Consider the following 24,203-nt stretch of genomic DNA (forward strand, 5'->3'; position numbering starts at 1 on the left):
GACTAGGAAAAGATTACAGTATCACCAGTAGAGCCGACAGGAGAAAAGGAGACTGAAGATCTCGGAAAAAGAGCGAGACAGAATAAAAGAATGAAGAGATTCTCGAAGAAGAAGAGGAAAATGCAGTCCACAGAGGGGCTACTCGTGGTCCTACAGAGGCCGAAACGCAAAAAGAAAAAGAAGAAGAAGAAGATCAAGTCAAGGGGAAAAGGCCGGGAACAAACATAGACAACAAATGTATCTCCAACCACTTTATCTGTTTCGTTGTTGCTATTAAATGTGCTTCCATCTTTTAGAATGTAGCTGTTGGCGTAAAATTCCTCTTATCTAATGATATACACAGTCTGTCAAAAGAAGTGTAGCACCCAGAAGACATGGTTAGATGTCATGGTATCTTCATCGGTGGGTTTGTAAATGATTAGAGTTGCAGTCTCTGTGACAGGTGCAAGATCACCAGAATGCATTAGTGTTACTCGTGTTTAGAGTTGTTACCAGGCTTGGTATGTTATAAAAGAGACGTGCACCGCGTCAGATGTTGATGATCATTGTGAAGTACATGGAGGTGCAGCGTACACGTGTGTGACGGCGGTATCAGCAAATGACAGAGTTTGAAAGTGGTTTCATTATGGGTTCCTATTTGAGCAACTGATCGAATCATGCTATGTCCAGATTCGTGGGGCTTATGGATGTGGCAGTGAGCGGATTTTGACTGTATGTAAACAAGGGTCTGGTCGACTACTTTTGGCCATTTGAAGTGGTGCCATGACTAAAAAGAAAAAATCTAAACTTCGCCCAAAAGGCCGTGGAAGGCCCAATCGTACCAACCGGACGCCGTGTCATCCAAAGCCTACAGGCGTCACTGGATGTGGATATGGAGGGACATGTGGTCACCACACTTCTCTCCCGACCGTATGTCCGTTTAAGAGACCGGAGCCGCTACTTATAAATCAAGTAGCTCCTCAGTTTGCCTCACAAGGGCTGAGTGCAGCCCACGTGCCAACAGCACTCAGCAGACCGGATGGTCACCCATCCACGTACTAGCTCAGCCCAACAGCGCTTAACGTCGGTGATCTGACGGGAACCGGTGTTACCACTGCGGCAAGGCCGTTGGCGATGTTGTGACTGGGAATCATGAACTGCTCATTAATGTCGTCGCACTGCATTCATTGATGACTCTCATTTATGTACTATCCACGATGACCAACATCGGCATGGCGGTTACCTGCGAAGAGGGCGCATCTAGTTATGCTTTAGAGAGGCACAGTGGTTTTAGTCCTGGGGTCATGGTGTGGAGAGCCATCGTTTACGACTTTAGGCTACGACTTGTAATGACTGAGGGAAATCTGACGGGACAATAATATATTGCAGACAGCCTGCGTCCACACGTGTCACCTCTCATGTGAGAGTAACTTGGTGCAATTTTTAACAAAACAATACTCGTTCACACATGGCGACGTGGCTCTAAGAACTCTGTGATATTGAGGTACTCCCTTGGCCTCCAAAATCTTGAGATCTATACCCAACAGAACAGGAGTGCGACCAGCTCAGACTTCATCCCCGTTGCATTGACAATGTCCAGGGTATAAAGGACGAGTTACAACAGTTCTCGTCCAGTTTGCCTCAGGAGAGGGTACAATGGATTTGGACACCTTTGTCCGCAGCTCGTGGTCGTGCGGTAGCGTTCTCGCTTGCCGCACCCGGGTTCCCGGTTTCGATTCCCGGCGGCGTCAGGGATTTTCTCTGCCTCGTGATGACTGGGTGTTGTGTGCTGTCCTTAGGTTGGTTAGGTTTAAGTAGTTCTAAGTTCTAGGAGACTGATGACCATAGATGTTAAGTCCCATAGTGCTCAGAGCCATTTGAACCATTTTTTTGGACACCTTTCCCCATAAACCAGTGCATTCATCCAAGTCACAGAAGATTCAACGTCATACTGATAAGTAAGCCCATACAGTTAAGTTATTTCTAAGTTTGATTCGATTTTCTAATAACTAAAATAACATCACATACCCTCTCAAACTGTGAAGTTTCATTTTGCTTCCTCGTGCTTCCTCAGTGCTTCACTTTTTTGTTAGGGTGCGTAATTTGAGTGAAATAATCATAAAATACAGTTTATTGCAAATCATAATTCATTTGATTCAGTTACATATGATGGAGTTGTTACACTTCACCAGTGGTATGGAGAAAATAATGTGTGTGCTGTTTAAGTATTTTATATGATGTTTATAAGTATTCTAGAGATCCTGTAATTTAATCTTGTTTGTAGAATTTCACTAAGGAACGACAGCCTACAATATTTACTATCTTCAACGGAACCTAGATGTTGATAATTGTCTTCGGATTTGTGAATATATAAGGCAACGAAAGCCTCACTGATTATGTTTCAGCTATTATTGTAACTCAGTTGGTGATAATTTTCAAATGTAAACTGTACACAAAATTTTTACAATAGTCTGGTTAAACGTTGGAGGGACTAAGGTTCACAATCTTACTGTAAAAAACTAATGCGTAACTATATATATATATATATTTATAGTTAAGCATGCCGTCCTCCGTTGACGATAGTTAACGCCGGATAACACAGACACCGAAAGGTTTGCCCAAGCAGAACGGTAAGACTCCATACCAACAGAGGGAAGACCCTGCTATGTAAGACCATTGCTTGAAAACAAACACTTTAGAGCTATAACTGGTCCTACAGCTCATCGCTAGAAAACTTGCTTGCTGCAGGAGTACTGCGTACGATTCCTGGAGTGGGGAAAGCTGTCTATGTAGAAGAATGATTGTCCCTGACCAAAACAATACGCACAAGGGCAGAAGCATATTAATTTTCTGCTTCAAGGCATATCAAAATATGACAGCTATTTGATTAAGAACACATAATGCACAAATTGGTGCTTCACAATTGGCAGTGTTACATAAAAGCTATGATGTCTTTGGCTTCACTAAATAACAATGATTATAATGAGTGTCACCTGTGATGTTGTTTTAAACCTATGTTATAGACTGACAGGTCTTTATAATTACATTATTGTTAAAAGAAATTTTCAAATATATGTCCACCTTGTTGGATGCGTTGATGTAAGCGTCTCTCGGTATTGTCATGGGCACCTCTAGAGATTTCTGCAGATAGTAAATCGCAAGCATGCTCTATTCGTTCTTTTAACACATTTGGATTTTACGGTTCCATTTCATAAATTCTGGCTTTGATATAACCGCATAAGAAACAACAGAAGGGCGTTAAATCAGCCGATCTCGCTGGAAATCGAGTGCAACCACCACGACCTATCTACTGTTCAGCGTACACTTTGTTGAGATATTCCCCAAACCGTCTACAATAAGAGGGTGGTGCACCATCGTGCTGAAATCAGTTCCTCACAGCTAACTTTTAGGAGATGCCCAAGAGTCAGCTCATTCTGTATAAATTGGAAATATTGCCGAACAGTTAGTCCTAGAGCCAAATAAACTGGTCCAGTGATGTGGTCTCCTAGAATCCCGCACCATACGTTAAAACCCCACTGCACTTGTATTTAATGTGGTCGTAACCAGTGAGGATTTGCAGTAGCACAGTAATGTAGATTCTGTTTCTTGACAGTGGTGTCACTAATGAAGTAGCACTCATCTCCCCATAAAATCTGCGTGATGAAATGTGGATTTACGGCTACTTTATCTACGAGACATCTGCAGAACGAAACCCTATTTTGAAAATCGATTCCATATAGTTGTTAGTGTAGGCGCAGCTTAAAGGGACGTAATTTTCGTTCCTCCAGAATCCTTTGTACCGACAACCTCGCTATCCCCAGGTCTGCTGCAGCTCTTCTTTGTCCTAATTAGGACGAGAAGTAGATATTACTGGGCGAGATCTAACGAAATTGAAAGAATTAATAATAATGACTATTATAATATTAGAATCGTCACTGTTATTATTATTATAGGTACAAATCATACTGTAATCTAAATCCAAAAACACAATAACACTTGCTTTTATACTACACTGTACGTTCTCATTATTTTCATTTAAACTATGCTTACCATGCGTGCGATGGGCTCAAAATTCTCAGTAACGTACCGGCGACATCATGTGCGTCGCGGATTGGTCTCTGCACAACACGTTGCATCTGAAAGCTCCATCGGTTCTTAAACGCATCTCTGTACGTCTAAAAACATGTGTAGAATGTAGACGTCGGGTTTGAAAACGCTGTGAATACAGCCTTTGAGCCTCAGCTGCACTGCTGTGCGTCTCCACATAGATCAGTATTACGTCGTGTAGTCTTCGCTGCTGCAGTTGTTACCAGGCGTAGTCGGAAAGTAAGGCCCGATCGATCGCGAAATGGAAACCACTATGAAAATCCGATGAAGCTTTGCACAGATGTGTTGCGCAGTGTCTCAGGTAGGCCGCTCGATCGCATCACGTCACTCTTTCCAGTTCTGAGCACACAGTGAGCACATAAAGATGCCTAGAAAACAGGTCTCCCACCAAGTAAGAGGGCCTGGTAAGAAATTTCGCTAGAAGCTGTGTATCCCACATCACATACCTGTCATGCGTTTTCTTCTTCAAGACATTTCTCAGCCGCATGCAGCAGGAGCAATGAAGATGCCCCTGAAGAGTTTTCAATTGAAAGTGTTTCATTACGCACAATACAGCCGTAATTAGCTCCCCCTGAGTTTCATATCTGTTCACAGTAACCGCTAGTTATGAAGACAACATTTTGGAACAGATAAGGAGCTGTAGGCCAGCGTAGAGAATTGGCGAAAAGCGCTGGCGGTTGGTTGCCTTCTACAGCGAGGGTATTGGAAAGTTGGTACAAAGCTACGACAAACGTCTATGTCGGATCGGCAACTATGTAGATAAGTAGCTGGAAGTTGTAGCTAACTGTTGCAAATAAAACATTTTTGATTTTCACAGTGATTTGCTTTTCGCGACCGATCGGACCTTACTTTCCGATTAAGCCTCATACCTGACTCGAACTACAAACAGACGGCCACGCTACCGTATCAGAGCGGAATGAGGATGAAAACCCATGCAAATGGCGGCAAAACTCGGTGGAGGTGTAGAGGCAACCCTTCTTGCACTAACGTGTGAAGGAAACATAAAACTACAGGGGACGGCTTGCGTGGACCACCTGGAAGAAACTGGTTTTAATTGTAATCACATTCTGTAATTGTATCTAAAATTACAAATTTGTATAAGAAGACAATCAAAACACAAATTTCTGGAAACTAGACGGCTAGAAGGTGTTTAATTTTACGTCCTGTATCGAACAGCAGGGTACCGCAACACTCTTTAAAGAGGTAGACATACAGAGACTTATTCTGTTTCCTCCCGTTTGGTAATATGAGGGTTGGAAATTTAATAGTGAAAACTATTTGTTTACAGCTCGTACAAAATAGATACATGTTTCAAAGTTTTACTGACCAAAGTAGTCAGCAGCATTGTGTATAACCCTTTGCCAGCGATGTGGAAGTCGTAGGATACTCTTATCAATGCCAGTTGTGTTGACAGTTCGAGCGACGCGGTCTATTGCCCGACAAATTTGTATCAGTTTTGAAGAGAATGCCGCGAAGTGTTTTCTTCAGTTTAGAAATCGAGTTGAACTTACGAGGGCTTAAATTACGGGAGTGCAGTAGGTGGTATAGCACTTAGCAGGTCTTGCGGAAAGTGTCATCACTTCTGTCTCTAAGCTGGTCGTAGCTTGTGTTCCAAGAAAGTGCAGCATAGAGATAAAAGTGACGACACCTTCTGCAGGACCTGAACATCATTTTGCAGGACAATGCTCAAGCACGTACAGTGCAAGCTATTACTGATATGTTTGATTGATGGGGCTGCTAAGTTCTGTACCACCTACTGCATTCCCCTGACTTAAGCCCTAGTGAGTTAAATTCGATTTCTAAACTGAAGGAAGCACTTCACAGAATTCGCTTCAGAACTGCTACAAATTCGTCGGACTACAGACCGCGCCACTCAAACTGTCAGCACAAGTGGCACTGCTAAGAGTATCCTACGACTTCCACGTCGCTGGCAACGGGTTATGCACAATGCTGCTGACTACTTTAAAGATCAGTAAAACTTTGAAAGACGTATCTGTTTTGTACGAGCTGTAAATAAATAGTTGCCACTATTAATGTTTCAACCCTCGTATAATTCCGTAATCCTTCTGCAACATCTAATCGCTGACTTTTTCGAAACTTACATAACAACTCAACTTGTTCGTCGATGTTACCGGTATTACGCAAGTTCTTTTGAATATGTGCACCAACTGTCGTTCAGTGATTAGCATATCTAGTTTTAAATGAAAACATTTGATGTAAGCCCGTGTGTGTCAAGGTTTTTAAAAGTCTCCTTGATCACAATACCAACAGCTGCAATAATTTCTCCATGAGTAAGTCTGCAATGCCAAATACACAAAAATGAACAATGTAAAAAAGTTAAAAAACCGGGTTGTTCCTAAAATCTGAAGTAAATGTGCCAACACTTCTGACAGATATAGATTTTCCCAAGTATTGGAATCATAGATCACAGAGTTACCAGATTTGTTATTATTTTGTAGCAACTTATGGGATACTATGTTTTTATATTACCTACTGTTATGTTATGGGATACGGACGTACTAAGTAATGACGAGGTATACGCTTGAAGTTCTCTTTGGTTATAGATACAGCAGGCAGTACAGTTGAAGAGCAATGGACAGCAGAGCGGCAGCACCAGCACTTGTGTGATAAACTGTAAATTAATTTAGTCTTTGTTTTTTGTTCACATGCTTCTGCAAAAAAGTGAACTGCAGATGTGTATTTTACTGTGTAGACTAGTGGATAGGAAATGAATCGTAGTTTTTGTTTTTGCGTACGTCTTGTAGGAGGGCTCCCTAGTTCACATTTTCGGTGTAGAGAAATTTATTTCTGTTTAATAGCTTGCGATCTCAGAATTCAGTGAGAAATCTGCACACCAACTTTCAGTGTTATTTTATTCTTCTTTGGTATATTTTCAAACCCAGTAGCGCCATTTGAGACCTAATATCTATTTTATAAACAGTACGATGTGGCTAGGTACTGTGATTGTTGTGAGCGGACACAAGGAGAGTTGGCTGCCGTCCGTAAACAGCTGGAAGCTTCGTTGGCTACCGTCGACAAGCTTCTAGTTGAAGCTCGAAGTTGCGGTGACGTCGGGGCGCCAGTGACAAGACCTGCGTCATCTTTGATGGCACTGGAATCCCCTGATGACCCGGACGTCACTGCGGCTTCCGATACCCAACATCCGACTGGTCCGTCCTCACGCCAGAATGGGTGGCAGACAGTGGTAGGTTCGCTGTCACTGGGTGGAAGGCGAAAGAGGGAGCAGGCCGTGCGGCCGCTTCCCTACGTCTTAGCAACACGTACGAGGTGCTTCCCAGTGTTGATGATGGCTGAGCTAACGCGGTACGCCTCTCCTGTAGGGCCAGCGGTAGATTTTCCTGCCCAGTCCGGACAAGTGCAGAGGATGTGTACGCTAGACATTGGGAGCTCCAGTGTTGGGCGGGTGATGGAGCCCCTGAGGTAGATAGCAGGCAAGGCGAGAAAGAATTCCAGTGTGCATTTGGCATATATGCCGCGAGTTCTCATCCGTGATGTGGAGAAGTCCCTGCCGGCGACTATCGAGGGCGCTGGGTGCAACCGGCTGCATGTAGTGGCACATGTCGGCACAAATGATGCCGGCCGCTTGGGTTCTGAGGCCATCCTCGGCTCCTTTCGGCTGCTGGCTGATTTGGTGAAGGCAACTAGCAACGCACGCGGGGTGTAGGCTAAGCTACCTATCTGTAGCATTGTACTCAGTGTTGACCGAGGTCCTCTGGTTTGGAGCAGAGTTGAAGTTCTAAACCAGAGGCCCAGACGCTCTGCTACGGTATCGGAGGCGAATTTCTCGACATCCACTATCTGGTGCACAATGGTAGGGTTCCCCTTAATAGGTTAGACGTGCTCTACATGCAGGAAGCGGCTACTAGGGTAGTGGAGTACGTGTGGCGTGTGCATGGAGCTTTTTTAGGGTAGAGGACACCTCCCTTGGGAGCAAACACGATTTGCCTGTTAAATCAGCAACAGCGACCTCAGAGAATCTTGGTCCTTGCAGATCAGAGATGGAAAAGATTAATATTATTTTAGTAAACTTAGTACACTGCAGGAGCATCCAAGGAAAGGTCCCAGATTTAGTATCGCATGTTGAAGGTTATAATGCACAGATATTATTGGGAACAAAAGGTGGTTGAAGCCAGACGTCAATGACAACGAAATCCTGAGTTCACACTTTAATGTTTATCGTACGAATACATTAGTCGCCAATGGTAGCGGCGTGTTCATTGCAGTAAAAAATTCCATAAAATCTAGCGAGGTTATCACGGATTCCGAATGTGAATTAACCTGGGTCAAATTGAGTATCAAAGAACGGTCAAAACTGGTGATCGGATACTTTTATAGACCACCTGGGTCAGGATCTGTAGTTGCAGAGCGCTTTAGACAGAGCTTGCAGAATATCATTAGTAACTTTCCTGATCATGCAGTTGTAATAGGGGGTGACTTTAACTTGTAAGGTATAGATTGAGAGTGTTATGCCATCAAAACTGGTGCCACATATTGGGAATCATGTGGCATTGTTCTGGATGTCTTGTTCGAAAATTACCTTGAGCTGATAGTTAGAGAAATAACTAATGAGGGTAACGTCTTCGACCTCCTGGCAACAAACAGACCTGTACTTGTCGAATCAGTTAACGTAGAGGAAAGTATCAGTGATCATATGGATGTGACAGCGTCTACAACGACAATCCTGTAAGGAGTGTTAAGCAAGGTAAGAAGATATATTTGCTCAGAAAGGGTGACAGGATACAAATTTCTGAATTTCTCAGCAGTCTGTATCAAATAGTCGGTGATGAGGACGAAGATGTGGAGAACAAATGGAAAAAATTCAAATGCATCGTTCAGTGTACTCTTGACAAGTATGTTCCGACTAAGTTTTCAAGGGATAGGGAAGATCTACCATGGTTTAATAGCCGTGTTAGAAAAGCGCTACGTAAACAAAGAGCACTTCATCTCAGATTCAAATAAAGTAAAAACCCAGCTGACAAACAAAATCTGAACGAAGCGAAAATTTGCGTGAGGAGAGCAATTAGAAAAGCGTTCAGTGATTCTGAAAGTGAGACTTTGTCAACTGACCTGAGTAAAAACCCTAAGAGATTTTGGTCGTATGTAAAATCAGTAAGTGGGTCAAAATCATCTATTCATTGTCTCATCGACCACACCGGCACCGAAACGGAAGATAACAGAAAGGATGAAATACTGAATTTGGTCTTCCGAAGTTGTTTCATCGCGGAAGATCATAACACTGCCCCTCCTTTCAATCGTCGTACGAACCTCAAAATGGCAGATATTGAGATAGTCGATCGCGGAACTGAAAAGCAGCTATAATCGCTTAGTAGTGGAAAGGCTTCAGGACCAGATGAGATACCTATAAGATTCTGTAAAGAGAGCAACGAAAGGTACCTAACGACTGGAAAAAAGCGCAGGTCATTCCGGTTTTTAAGAAAGGCCGTAAGACAGTTCCACACAGTTATAGAACTATATCGTTGACGTCAGTCGGTTGTAGAGTTATGAAACATGTTTAATGCTCAAGAATTATGACGTTTTTGGAAAATGAACAGCTCCTCTACAAAAAACAACATGGATTCCACAAACTGAGATCCGGCGAAACTCTGCTCGCTCTGTTCCTCCATGACGTCCACAGCGCAGTGGACAACAGCGCTCAAGTTGATGCCGTGTTCCTCGAATTCAGTAAGGCGTTTGACACCTTCCCACATTACCTTTTAATGAAAAAAATACGAGCTTACCTGCGATTGGATTCAAGACTTTCCTGCAGATAGAACTCATCACGTCGCTCTTAATTGAACTAATACGACAGATATAAAGGTAATATCCGGAGTACCACAGGGAAGTGTGATGGGACCGTTGCAATTCACAATATACACATAAATGATGTAGTAGAAAGCATCGGATGCTCTTTAAGGCTATTCACAGATGATGCAGTTGTTTATACCAAAGTAGCAACGCCAGAAGATAGAAAGAATTTGCAGAACGACCTGCAGAGAACTGATGAATGGTGCAAACTCTGGCAGTTGACCCTGAACGTAAATAAATGTAACATATTGCGCATACGTACGAAAAGAAATCCACTACTGTACAGCTACACTACAGATGACAAATAGCTGGAGACAGCGTCTGCCGCAAAATATCTAGTCGTAACTATCAAGAGCGACCTTATGAGGAATGACCATGTACAACAGATAGTGGGAAAAGCAGACACAAGACTCAGATTCATCGGAAGAATCTTAAGCATATGTAACTCATCCACGAAGGAGGTGGCATATAAGGCGCTTGTTCGCCCCATTCTTGAGTAGTTTTCATTTATCTGGGATCCCTGTCAGGTAGGACTGATAGAGGAGATAGAGAAGACCCAACGAAGAGCGGCGCGTTTCGTCACGGGATCATTTGGATGGCGAGAGAGCGTTACGGGGTGGCTAAACAAACTCCACTGGCAGACGTTACAAGAGATACGTTGTGCATCAAGGAGAGATTTATTACTGAAATATTGCGAGAGAACTTTTCAGGAGGAGTCAGACAACATATTACTTCCCCCTACATACATCTCGCGTATTGATCACGAGGAGAAAATTCGAGAATTTAGGGCCAGTACAGAGGCTTACCGACAATCGTTTTTCCCACGCACTATTCGCGAGTCGAACAGGGCTGGAGGGATCAGATAGCGGTACCGAAAGTACCCTCAGCCACACACTATTAGGTGGCTTGCGGAGTATGATCTAGATGTAGACATCTGTAAATTGGGTAATCACAGAAGTTGGAAAGAAAAACATATGTACAAAGAAGATAACTGTGAAGAAACCATGAGTAACAGAAGAAACACTTCAGTTGATTGTTGAAAGGAGGAAGTACAAAGATTTTCCGGGGAGTTCAGGAATACAATATACATGTTGTTGAGGGATGACATAAATAGGAAGTGCAGAAAGCTAGGACGAGATGGCTGTATGAAAAATGTGAACAAATTCAAAAAGTAATGATTGTCAGAAGGACTGACTTAGCATATCGGAAAGTCAAAATAACATCCTGTGAAATCAAAAGCAATGGTGGTAACATTAAGAGTGCAACCGGAACTCCACTGTTAAAAGCAGAGAGGAGAGCGGATAGGTGGGATGCGCACATTGAAGACATCTACCAGGGAGAAGATTTGTCTGGTGTGATAGAACAGGAAATAGGAGTCGATTTTGAAGAGCTAGGGGATCCAGTATTAGTATCAGAATTTAAGAGAGCTTTGGAGAAGCGGAAGGGATAGATAACAATCCATCAGAAATTCTAAAGTCATTGGGGCAAGTGGCAACAAAACAACTATTCACGTTGGTGTGGAGAATTTATGAGTCTGGCGACACTCCATCTGACTTTCGGAAAAACGTCATCCACACAATTCCGAAGACTGCAAGAGCTGACAAGTGCAAGAATTATCGCACAATCAGCTTAACAGCTGATGCATCCAAGTTGCAGACAAGAATAATATAAATGAGAATGGGAAAGAAAATTGAGGATGTGTCAGATGACGATCAGTTCGGTCTTAGGAAAGGTAAAGACACCAGAAAGATAATGCTGACGTTGTGGTTAATTATGGAAGCAGGACTAAAGAAAAATCATGATACGTTTATTGGATCTGTCGACCTGGAAAAAGCGTCCGACAGTGTAAAACGGTGCAAGATGTCCGAAATTTTGAGAAAAATAGGGGTAAGGTGCACAAGAGCCAAAGAGATAATAGCAAGAGTGGACGATCAAGAACGAAGCATTCGGATTAAAAACGTCGTAAGACAGTAATGTATTCTGCCGCACCTAGTGTTCAGACTGTACAACGAAGAAGGAATGATGGACATAAAAGAAAGGTTCAGGAGTGGATTAAAATTCAAGGTGAAACACATCAGTGATACGATTTTCTGATGACATTGCTATCCTGAGTGAAAGAGAAGAAGGATTACGTGATCTCCTGAATTAGGTGAACAGTGTAACGAGTACAGGATATGGACTGAGAGCAAACTGAAGAAAGACGAAAGTAATGAGAAGTAGCAGAAATGACAGCAGCGAGAATCTTAACATAAAGGTTTCGGCCACGAAGTAGATGAAGTTAAGGCAGTAAAATAACCGATGACGGTGAGATCAGGGAGGTCATCAAAAGCGGACTACCTCTTGCAAAAAGGGCATTCCTGTCCTGGATAATTCTACTAGTATCAAACATAGGCCGCTAATTTGAGGAATAAATTTTTCAGAAGAGAAGTAAATCGAAGCATTTGAATTATTGTGCTACAGATGATGTTGAAAATTAGATGGATTGATAAGGAAAGGAATGAGGAGATTCTGCGCAGAATCGGAAAGGGACGGAATATGTGGAAAACATTGACAAGGAGAAGGGACGCTATAATAGGACACATGTTAAGACATGGGGAATTACTTCCAAGGCGGGCGCTGTAAAGGCCAAAAACTCTAGAGAAAGACAGAGATTGGAATACATCCAGCAAATATCTGAGGTCATAGGTTGCAAGTGCTACTCTGAGATGAAGAGGTTGGCACAGGAGAGGAATTCGCGGCGGGCTGCAAGAAACCAGTCAGGAGAATGATGTCACACAAGAAAATTATGAACACAGTTACAACCACATTCATCCGGGATACGTCCTTAGTTTAATCATATTTTTGTATATCTCTTAATTTTTTTAATGTGGCACGCTCCCTGCTTAATGGTCTTATTCGTTTATGCAGTCAAGTTTCTCTCAAAGTTTGGGAGCAACCACAGTATGAAAAACTATCGAGAGATCTTCGTCTATAAAGGGTAGGAAATAAAGAAGCGAGAATAGGAATAATAACTTTTACTGTCCCATTTCTCACTGGCGTCTTCTGTTTCGTGTGCTTGATATAATGATTAGGAATCTCTCATCATATACTGGTTCGACTGACCCCCAGTTCGTAAAGTAAACATATTTGGCATGTGTCTGTTAACAACTACAGCTATGACGAGGGCATATATATTTTTTGTTGACTTAATGAAATTTGTTGCATTGTGTGTGGCTGAGCTACGGGTACAGCTGAGTGGTTATCCTTTAGAGGAAAAATGTGTATTTACAGTATTTTGGGGTTCCCCACAATACATTGTCGGTATAAATATTCACGCAACGGAACTACTTTGAGATGGAAAAAGTGATTTTGTTGACTCTCTAATTTCACAAGGATATTATATTGTTGCAGATGAGTATGTACATGGCCATTTGATGAAAGTCTTTTATTGCACAATCAACCAAGCTTTAAAGTTAAGCCGGCCGGGTTGGCCGAGCGGTTCTGGGTGCTTCAGTCTGGAAGCGCGGTACAGCTGCGGTCACAGGTTCGAATCCTGCCTCGGACATGGATGTGTGTGATGTTCTTAGGTCAGTTAGGTTTAAGTAGTTCTAAGTTCTAGGGGACTGATGACCTCAGATGTTAAGTCCCATAGCGCTCAGAGCCATTTGCACCATTTTTTTGCAAAACAATTATCCCTATTTGTTTTACAAACAGACCTTCTGTTGGAATGTAAGAAATCGAAGGAAGGTGTTTAGCAGTTTGATTTATAGCTATAAATGAGTTACAGCTTTGGATACCATAGTGGATTCATAAAAAGTAACTTTGAAATATTTATTCATCAGGTTTAGTGACAGGCATTATTATTTTGAAATGGTCCATTGCCAAGTCACAGAAATATTACTGTATCTGAAACACTGAAGAGCGACTAAGTTCGATGTTCAGCATCTCTTCAAGTAAAGTAGCACTGATAATATTCCAAAAAAGATGTACACAACCAGTTCGTTACAGGTATCGAACTGTAACTTCACGAGAAGTACGTTGACAGGTAAAAGCCATAATATGAGATTACTTATTATTAACAAGACAAATCCATTAATTTGTGATGTAATGAACAAGTTCACTGTTCATGTAACTGCTATTACTTGAGATGAAAATAAGATGCATTGAATTGCAAGCATTTAGAGATGGGAATGGGGGAGGGAGGGGAGCACCTGCTCGATAGAAGGAGTAGGTAGTTGGTAGTGGTGGGGGGTAGGGTTGTGTGGAAGGGCAGAAGAAGAGGGCGTCACGCTACTATGATCTGTTCAAAATTAGACTGTCAGCTACGTAAGAAGTAGTGGAGCGAAGTCGATGAGGAAGGCGCGGAACGCATTCAGACAATCCTACAAGACGTATAGCAGCAGCAACCAACCGGAGATGCCACTACATTTCCCACTTGCTGTACGCTGCAATTTCAGTCGGTTTGCTATCCTGCAGGATCGTTCGTTGCGCGGCAATATTTTGTTTTCGTTTCTTACTAGTGAGGGGTTATTATAATTATATATTCAGTGTAGTGTGATGCTAAAATGCATAAAGGAAAATAATCATCGTAGTTAAGTAAGAGACATCAGAGCTCGCACTGTAAGATTTATGTGTTCATTTTTCCCACGTTCTAATCGAGAGTGCGAACGTAGAGAGTCTGAAAGTGGTTCGATAAAAAAAACACTACGCCGGGCACTCAAGTGTAAACATCAGATTAATCGTGTGGATGCAGATGTCAGAAACAACTATGTCAAATGTTATTCACAGAGCCGATTTATGTATATCATAATTTCACGGCCACTAGTTTTCGATGTATTTTAAAAGATCTTACCAGGAGTACGAGAAATGACAGATAATGTGCGAGGGGGAGGGGGGACGGGGGAGGGGGGAAGGAGGGATAGAAAGGGGATTGCCAAATGATATATCCCTTGTAGTTGTTGTTGTTGTCTGTCCTGAGACTGGCTTGAAGCAGCTCACCATGCTACTATATCCTGTGCAAGCTTCTTCATTTCCCAGTACTTACTGCAACCTACATCCTTCTGAATCTGCTTAGTGTATTCATCTCTTGATCTCCCTCTACGATTTTTAGCCTCCACGCTGCCCTCCAATGCTAAATTTGTGATCCCTTGATGCCTCAGAACATGTTCTACCAACCGGTCCCTTCTTGTCAAGTTGTGCCACAGACTCCTCTTCTCCCCAATTCTATTCAATTGATTGTTGAAAGGAGGTTATGTTATCTACCCATGTAATCTTCAGCATTCTTCTGTAGCACCACATTTCGAAAGCTTCTATTCTCTTCTTGTCCAAACTATTTATCGTCCATGTTTCACTTCCATACATGGCTACACTCCATACAAATACTTTCAGAAATGACTTCCTGACACTTAAATCTATACTCGATGTTAACAAATTTCTCTTCGTCAGAAACGCTTTCCTTGCCATTGCCAGTCTACATTTTATATCCTTTCTACTTCGACCATCATCAGTTTAAGTGTCTCATTTCCTAATCTAATTCCCTCAGCATCACCCGACTTAATTCGACTACATTCCATTATCCTCGTTTTGCTTTCGTTGATGTTCATCTTATATCCTCCTTTCAAGACACTGTCCATTCCGTTCAACTGCTCTTCCCAGTCCTTTGCTGCCTCTGACAGAATTACAATGTCATCGGTCAACCTCAACGTTTATATTTCTTCTCCATGGACTTTAATACCTACTCCGAATTTTTCTTTTGTTTCCTTTACTGCTTGCTCAATATACAGATTGAATAACATCGGGGACAGGCTACAACCTGACTCACTCCATTCCCAACCGCTGCTACCCTTTCATGCCCCTCGACTCTTATAACTACCATCTGGTTTCTGTACAAATTGTAAATAGCCTTTCGCTCCCTGTATTTTACCCCTGCCACCTTTAGAATTTGAAAGACAGTATTCCAGTCAACATTGTCAAAAGCTTTCTCTAAGTCTACAACTGCTAGAAATGTAGGTTTGCCTTTCCTTAATCTGTTTTCTAAGATAAGTTGCAGGGTCAGTATTGCCACACGTGTTCCAACATTTCTGCGGAATCCAAACTGATCTTCGCCGAGATCGGCTTCTACCAGTTTTTCCATTCGTCTGTAAAGAATACGCGTTAGTATTTTGCAGCTGTGACTTATTAAACTGATAGTTCGGTACTTTTCACATCTGTTAACACCTGCTTTCTTTGGCATTGGAATTATTATATTCTTCTTGAAGTCTGAGGGTATTTCGCCTGTCTCATACATCTTGCTCATCAGATGGTAGAGTTTTGTCAGGACTGGCTCTCCCAAGGCCGTCAGTAGTTCCAATGGAATGTTGTCTACTCCCGGGGCCTTGTTTCGACTCAGGTCTTTCAGTGCTCTGTCAAACTCTTCACGCAGTATCGTATCTCCCATTTCATCTTCATCTACACCCTCCTCCATTTCCATCGTCCTTGTATAGACCCTCTATATACCCCTTCCACCTTTCTGCTTTCCCTTCTTTGCTTAGAACTAGGTTTCCATCTGAGCTCCTGATATTCATACAAGTGGCTCTCTTTTCTCCAAAGGTCTCTTTAATTTTCCTGTAGGCAGTATCTATCTTACCCCTAGTGGGATAAGCCTCTACATCCTTACATTTGTCCTCTAGCCATCCCTGCTTAGCCATTTTGCACTTCCTGTCAATCTCATTTTTGAGACGTTTGTATCCCCTTTTGCCTCCTTCATTTACTGCGTTTTTATACTTTCTCCTTTCATCAATTAAATTCAATATTTCTTCTGTTACCCAAGGATTTCTACTAGCCCTTGTGTAGAGAAAATGTTGTCGATCTGTCCCGATTACTCATTGGAATCTTCGACGTCATTCTCGTGCCAAGAAATTGCTGTCAATCAAGGGAAATGTTATGAAAGTTATGTGACTATACTGTCAAAATTTGTGACTGATTATCATCCTAACCATTTCGTTATTGTTGACAAGACGCCTACAATCTCAGAGCGAAAGAGGAGATGATCCACGTCAGTGTAAAAACGTCAAAGTGAATGGTAATTTAAAAATGAGGATCATGGACCTAATGGCTCTCCATAAACCACGTTTCCCTGTGTACGAAACTGACAAGTTGCCATAAACATGTGGGCATCCACTCACTGAATGTTTCGTCAACAGCAATAACAAAAAAAAGTAAATTGCAATGCTTGCAGTCGAAGCACTCAGCAACTACGCTGTTAGGGAGGTCACCTTTGGAGACGGGAGGAAAGGCATTAGTCGCACGCAACGTATCCTGGGAAAGCATGGCAGAACGAAGTCGTTCCCAAAATTTTGCTGCAGGAATTGATGCTTCATTAAACATTGACAGTCACAGTGTCAGTGTCACCCGACGCTTTTGGGATAACGATAAGTATGATGTCAATAGATTTTTTCAAATTTCATCACAAGAAAGACGCACAAGTGGATTCAGTTGAATGTCTGTTGTCTGCGGTTTAAGTACCTGCGTAAGAAAATTAAATATTCGTAAGTTTTGAATCCCTCCATGAAAGAGTTTGACAGAGCACTTAAAGACCTGAGTCGAAACAAGGCCGCCGGAGTAGACAACATTCCATTGGAACTACTGACGACCTTGGGAGAGCCAGTCCTGACAAAACTCTACCATATGGTGAGCAAGATGTATGAAACAGGCGAAATACCCTAAGACTTCAAGAAGAATATAATAATTCCAATCCCAAAGAAAGCAGGTGTTGACAGATATGAAAATTACCGAACAATCAGTTTAATAAGCCACAGCTGCAAAATACTAACACAAATTCTTTACAGACGAGTGGAAAAACTAGTAGAAGCCGACGTCGGGGAAGATCAGTTTGGATTCCGTAGAAATACTGGAACACGTGAGGCAACACTGACCTTACGACTTATCTTAGAAGAATGATTAAGGAAAGGCAAACCTACATTTCTAGCATTTGTAGACTTAGAGAAAGCTTTTGACAATGTTGACTGTAATACTCTCTATCAAATTCTAAAGGTGGCAGGGGTAAAATACAGGGAGCGAAAGACTATTTACAATTTGTACAGAAACCAGATGCTAGTTATAAGAGTCGAGGGACATGAAAGGGAAGCAGTGGTTGGGAAGGGAGTAAGACAGGGTTGTAGCCTGCCCCAGATGTTATTCGATCTGTATATTGAGCAAGCAGTAAAGGAAACAAAAGAAAAATTCGGAGTAGGTATTAAAATCCATGGAGAATAAATAAAAACTTTGAGGTTCGCCGATGACATTGTAATTCTGTCAGAGGCAGCAAAGGACTTGGAAAAGCAGTTGAATGGAATGGACAGTGTCTTGAAAGGAGGATATAAGATGAACATCAACAAAAGCAAAACGATGATAATGGAATGTAGTCGAATTAAATCGGGTGATGCAGGGGGAATTGGATTAGGAAATGAGACACTTAAAGTAGTAAAGGAGTTTTGCTATTTGGGGAGCGAAATAACTGATGATGGTCGAAGTAGAGAGGATATAAAATGTAGACTGGCAATGGCAAGGAAAGCGTTTCTGAAGAAGAGAAATTTTTTTACATCGAGTATAGATTTAAGTATCAGGAAGTCATTTCTGTAAGTATTTGTATGGAGTGTAGCCATGTATGGAAGTGAAACATGGACGATAAATAGTTTAGACAAGAAGAGAATAGAAGCTTTCGAAATGTGGTGCTACAGAAGAATGCTGAAGATTACATGGGTAGATCACATAACCTCCTTTCAACAATCAATTGAATAGAATTGGGGAGAAGTGGAGTCTGTGGCACAACTTGACAAGAAGAATGGACCGGTTGGTAGGACATGTTCTGAGGCATCAAGGGATCACAAATTTAGCATTGGAGGGCAGCGTGGAGGCTAAAAATCGTAGAGGGAGACCAAGAGATCAATACACTAAGCAGATTCAGAAGGATGTAGGTTGCAGTAGGCACTGGGAAATGAAGAAGCTTGCGCAGGATAGAGTAGCATGGAGAGCTGCATCAAACCAGTCTCAGGTCTGAAGACGACAACAACAACAACAAGTTTTGAATCGAAGGCCACTATTTTTCAACCGCCGATCGCTCGAGAAATGGAAATCGCAGTGAAAAAAAAATATTTGGAACGTTTAGCTGTATCCCACAGATACTTCTTAACATTTCCGCTGCTCGATTTCCTTTGTTGTAGCGTGGTACCATATTTCCAGTACCCTCCCCACAGAAGGCAGCCACCTGTGACTTCTGCCAGTTCCCTACGCTGGTCTGTAGTTGGTTGTCTATGCCAGAATGCTGTCCTTATAGCCAACTATTCAGTGGGCGAAGAAATGAAAATCAGACGTAGCCAGGTCTGGGCTATGTGATGGATGAACAAACATTTCCCATCCAAAACGCTGCAGGAGCGCCTTCGTCACACCTGCAGTGTACGGCCCAATTTATGAAGAAGGAAAAGCGTGGCAGCTACATTACGTGGGCAGCATGAATTATGGCGAAATATTGGGAAGAGACACTATTCTCTAAGTATCTTAACGTGCTTACTGTGTCCTCAGCCCTGAGAAATGCGACATGATGCTATAGAGGGGAATAATAGAGACACTGCGCAACACGTCTGTGCAAAGCCTCAGCGGGTCCTCACTGTGGTTTTAATTTCCTGACCTATCGGAGGTCAAACAAATAATTCTCTTATTTACAGGAAAGCTAATATCGGCAATTGCGTTCAAATGAATTTCATTTCATGATCTCAGTCGTCAAAGCACTAATCACTTTTTTGCAGTATAACTTTTGCAGCACCGAAGTGGTGTCGTTTGATATCACTGTTCCTCTCTCTTACAAACTGATAAGATACGCTTTTTCACCTCGCTTAAAAGGCACAATTTTTCTGTTATAAATGTTACAAATAAGTAGCAAGTTTCATCAGAAAAGCGTAATAGCATATTAATTAAAACACATTGCCCTGTTTCTATGAGGAGGGGAGCCAGCCGGAGTGGCCGTGCGGTTGTAGGCGCTACAGTCTGGAGCCGCGCGACCGCTACAGTCACAGGTTCGAGTCCTGCCTCGGACATGGATGTGTGTGATGTCCTTAGGTTAGTTAGGTTTAAGTAGTTCTAAGTTCTAGGGTACTGATGACCTCAGAAGTTAAGTCCCACAGTGCTCAGAGCCGTTTGAACCAAACAGGGGACCGTTGAGGTTTTGGGAAGCAGACCCAGCATCTTGCGTGACATTTAAATTAGATTATCTCCGACGGAGATCTAATTTAGAGTATGCCAAAATATTTTTTGTTTTCATAATCTGTTCAAATAAATTCGATAACAAAGAAGTTTACCGCAGGTCGAAAATTCGATAATATCGGCAGGAAATACATTTTGAAAAACATTTCTTATGTCGTATTGCTATGTAACATCGTCTCCACTTTATATTATGGGCTTAATTCGACGAGGAAGAGAGTCAACAAATTTTTTCCTTTATGCGTTATCTTAGGCTACTAATTTCTGATTAGATGGCAAAGAGCTACCAACTTGCTGTGCAGGGATGGTCATTGCTTAATTTCACTCTGTATTCCAAACAGCCTCAGACACTAAGATCAGGTGATTGGGGAAGGGGGGGGGGTTGTGTTGTGACAGTGTGCCTCCGTGTTCATCATACCAGATATATATGAATGCAACAACAGCTGTTGCCGTCTTTCAACACGGGAGTGCCAGTTTCTTACTCATCACGAAGAATGGGCATTACTTTATAACCGAGAACGGTAAAATAAAGACGCCGGTTCAAATTGACAATGACCTGAGCGAGCCCGAGCCATGGTAAGGAAACCACCTCCACCCCTAAAGCAAAAAAAGAATCACAGAAACGTTTCTGGCCTGAAATACACCTTCCACACACTTCATGTTAAATGACTTATGGTTCGTCTGTGTTCTCGAAGCCATGATTCGTTTAAAAAGCGATAAAAACTCTGAACCTCCGCAACACACTACTCGTGATTTGATGGAGATTTTCTTCACTATCAAATACCTCAGCTTTTTTTAGTGATAGGCAATGGAAGTAACGTTGGTATAATGTAATACCTAAATGAAACATTGTTCTTTTCACACAAATGATTCATTCTAGCCACATTAATGCATAGGTATTTCATCAAAACCGGGACGTAACTTACCTATATAAATATTTGTGGTACCGTTATATTAGTACCAGCTTTGTGGAAGTCTGTATGTGTGTGAAATACGTTGTTTTCCGAGCCAGAAGTGATAGCAACGTATAATTTAGCATTTCTTTAGTTATGATCTATTTTGACGAAACAGTAGTACTCTCGAGATGTTTACATTGACAGCAGTCCACTAAGAATTCCTTCTCATCTGTATTACTGAAAGAGCAGCATTCAAGCGTACACGAGGTGGTATTCAAGCGTGCTTCAGTAATATTCCAGTGTTATGTAGGCAAGGAGTCAGGCAAATTTGTGATAACCTTTTTTTGGGGACCGTGTGGTGTCATAGCTAACAAAGCCGAGTTACGAGAATTCAATCATCTTTGGAATGGAAGTACATATGAGACGGGAAATGTTATCAGTAATGAAACACTATAACAACGGAACAAGAGATAATCAGTATGGGCCAACAACTACAGACGAGTTAAAAGGCTGCTGTCATGTGTGGGGTATTGCTCGAAATTTTTAAATGCTGCTGTAATTACTGAAAATATGGTGACTTACAATCGATCAGAGGAGGGTTATCCATCAAATTAATTTTGAGCAAGAACTACGAAAGAATATGCCAGCACAGTGGAGTGACTCAAATAAAACAGATACGTCTTGTGGCTTAATTAAGAGATGACGTAAATACTGGATATATGATCAGCCGTACGAAATATATGATCAGTTTATTTAAAAGTATAATGCGAAGATTCGGTCGAGGGAAGTCCAAGACAATATAATGAGCGAATTTCTGTAGGACTCAGGGTGTACGAGAGGCAATGTTACAGCTTACTGTCAGAGGACACCCAACAACTTACGTCACATGGACACGGTACTTGATGGTTTCGCGCCGCCAAAACTGGATGAAATTTACGAGAGCAGTAGAAAGATAGAGCGAATAAGGGCCATGGGAAGATGTAGGAAGTTTAATAAGAAAAATGGAAGTGGCAGAAGCCGAACTTAAATACAATCGACCACCAGAGCAGTATACGAATGGCACGTACACTACTTCACGAAACTTTGGAAATAACGGACAAAGTGGAGGGTGATAATAGAAGGTCCTACCAATAGTGGGGTCGCAAAAGATTGGAAGAAGATGTGGATAGGAGAAGAAATTTGCAACAGAATAGTATGCTAAGAAGAGGCTACAACCGTTAATAATCAGCGGGAAGGCAATATGAGAATAAAAGCTGCAAGTTGTGGTGGTTATTCACGAAGTTCTAAGAGGCCCGCTATAACAAGACACAGGGCAGAAAACAAAAAGAATAATAGTTAGGCAAGCATGAGGTCGTAACGCATCACCTGAAGATGCATGCTAAATCAACAGTGAAGAAATAATGGTTACGTAAGAGCGAGTGACATCCAAAACAGGAAGGAACACAGAATAAATAGCGGGGAAGATAGCTAGAATGGCAGACACAATGACATCACTCACAAAGAAGCGCAGAACTGTCCTGAGTAGTTCATCAGTGGTTTTTCAGGCGACGCCACCTAGTTTTCGAGGAAACTAATGTTGTAGTTTTATGCTGACCTTCTGTACACGCTGGCGGTACGGGTTCAAATGCTGCCTGTGGACTTTTGTTCTCATCATACAGAAATTCATTAAACAGTATTTGCTGTGCAAAATTCTGTATATGATTGACACTGAGTCAGTTTGGGGGCGATGTGAAAGTTATATTATTCTTAAAGAATCAAGTTAGGCAAGATCGCTAGCAATTCTTCTTATTGGTACAGTAAGAATAATATGTCATGTAATATTATTCAAAAACAGTCATTTTCGAGATATTTCGTTAACAAATCAATTATTACAACATACTTTTTCGAAATACGTACACCGTTTGTTACAGTATGGATTTCAGAATCATCTTACCTGCTTTTGCTTGCGTCGCTTGCTATGCTACAACAGAATTCCGGGTGGTATTTGTCGTAGAAGCAACTGAAATAAATTCTTTGAACACCACACACATTCAACGAAAGCTACTGCCTTGTAGCAACACGGGGTTTTCGAAAGCGATACTGGCAAACACAGTTAGTTTACATTTAACAATATTATTCTTTCTTCGATCAGCTTCAATGTCAACCACGCTTATATGATCATACCTGTGAAAACAGATGCGCTAAATTGATGTGGGATGAAGGAATATATTTTCATGGGGCCTTCCCTCGAAGCGGTTTCTCTCTTAGTCCTTAGCAAGTCATGACTTTTTCCGTAAAAATTTTAACCTGCCTTTGAAAATAACATCACAAGGTAGGCAAAGCAGAGTACATTTGGGTAGCATAAATTTTTACGATGCATGTGTGAGTTCCACCTACAAAAATTTAATCGTTAGATACTTAATCGGTCTGCTGCCCTCACCACGAATCAGTAACGTAAAGAAATTTTTCTTGACGCACGTGCGGAAGAACGTGAGATTTTAAAATCTCTTTGTACAGCACTTTCAGTTTCTTCGCTGATTCCGTGCAGGTCACAACTACGTTTATCAATTTTTGATTCATTTCGTAAACTCTTACTTGAACAATCCGACCGAGTTTCCTGAATGACTGATCTGGAGATATACGAGTACATCGACTGGTACTGGCAGCCGGTTTGATTGGTACTGATTACGCAATCGACGTCAAAATTAGGGATGCGTGTTTTCTTCTGTATATGCAAACCTTAGGCAACGGCAAATACTTCATCCATCATATCTCTGAAACTATTCAAATATTTGAAATTTGTATTACGTACGATAAACTTAATACACGATTCAAGAGGTGTGGTGTAATGACTGACTTATTAATGCAATTAATACGGAGAAATGGCTGTTTTTGATTAATTTTACGTGACATACAATGATTTTCCGTATGATGAAGTTAAAAAAGAAAATTCACAGGCAGCATTTGAACCCATACCGCCAGCATGTTAGGCGTGAATTTTAGCTGCTGCACTACGCTCCCTCCGACGAAACACGACTAACATTATGGGTATAGGAGGCACGCTCAAATTTTCAATATTGGTTTTTTAACTACTGGCCGTCGCATGAAAAGCCTAAGGGCCAGGTACTCCGGACACATCGCTCTATATCATACATGAGACTTAACAAAATCCGTTTTTAACAGGTCTGATGGTTCCCTTGTAAG

At 41.8% G+C, this 24,203-nt stretch overlaps 1 pseudogene; it reads right to left on the reverse strand.

The window, feature by feature from the left end:
• Positions 1–994: 994 nt before the first annotated feature.
• On the reverse strand, positions 995–1,112 carry LOC124790570 (annotated as a pseudogene).
• Between the last annotated feature and the right edge of the window lie 23,091 nt (positions 1,113–24,203).

Source organism: Schistocerca piceifrons, chromosome 3 (genome assembly GCF_021461385.2).
Source record: "Schistocerca piceifrons isolate TAMUIC-IGC-003096 chromosome 3, iqSchPice1.1, whole genome shotgun sequence".
NCBI lineage: Eukaryota > Metazoa > Arthropoda > Insecta > Orthoptera > Acrididae > Schistocerca > Schistocerca piceifrons.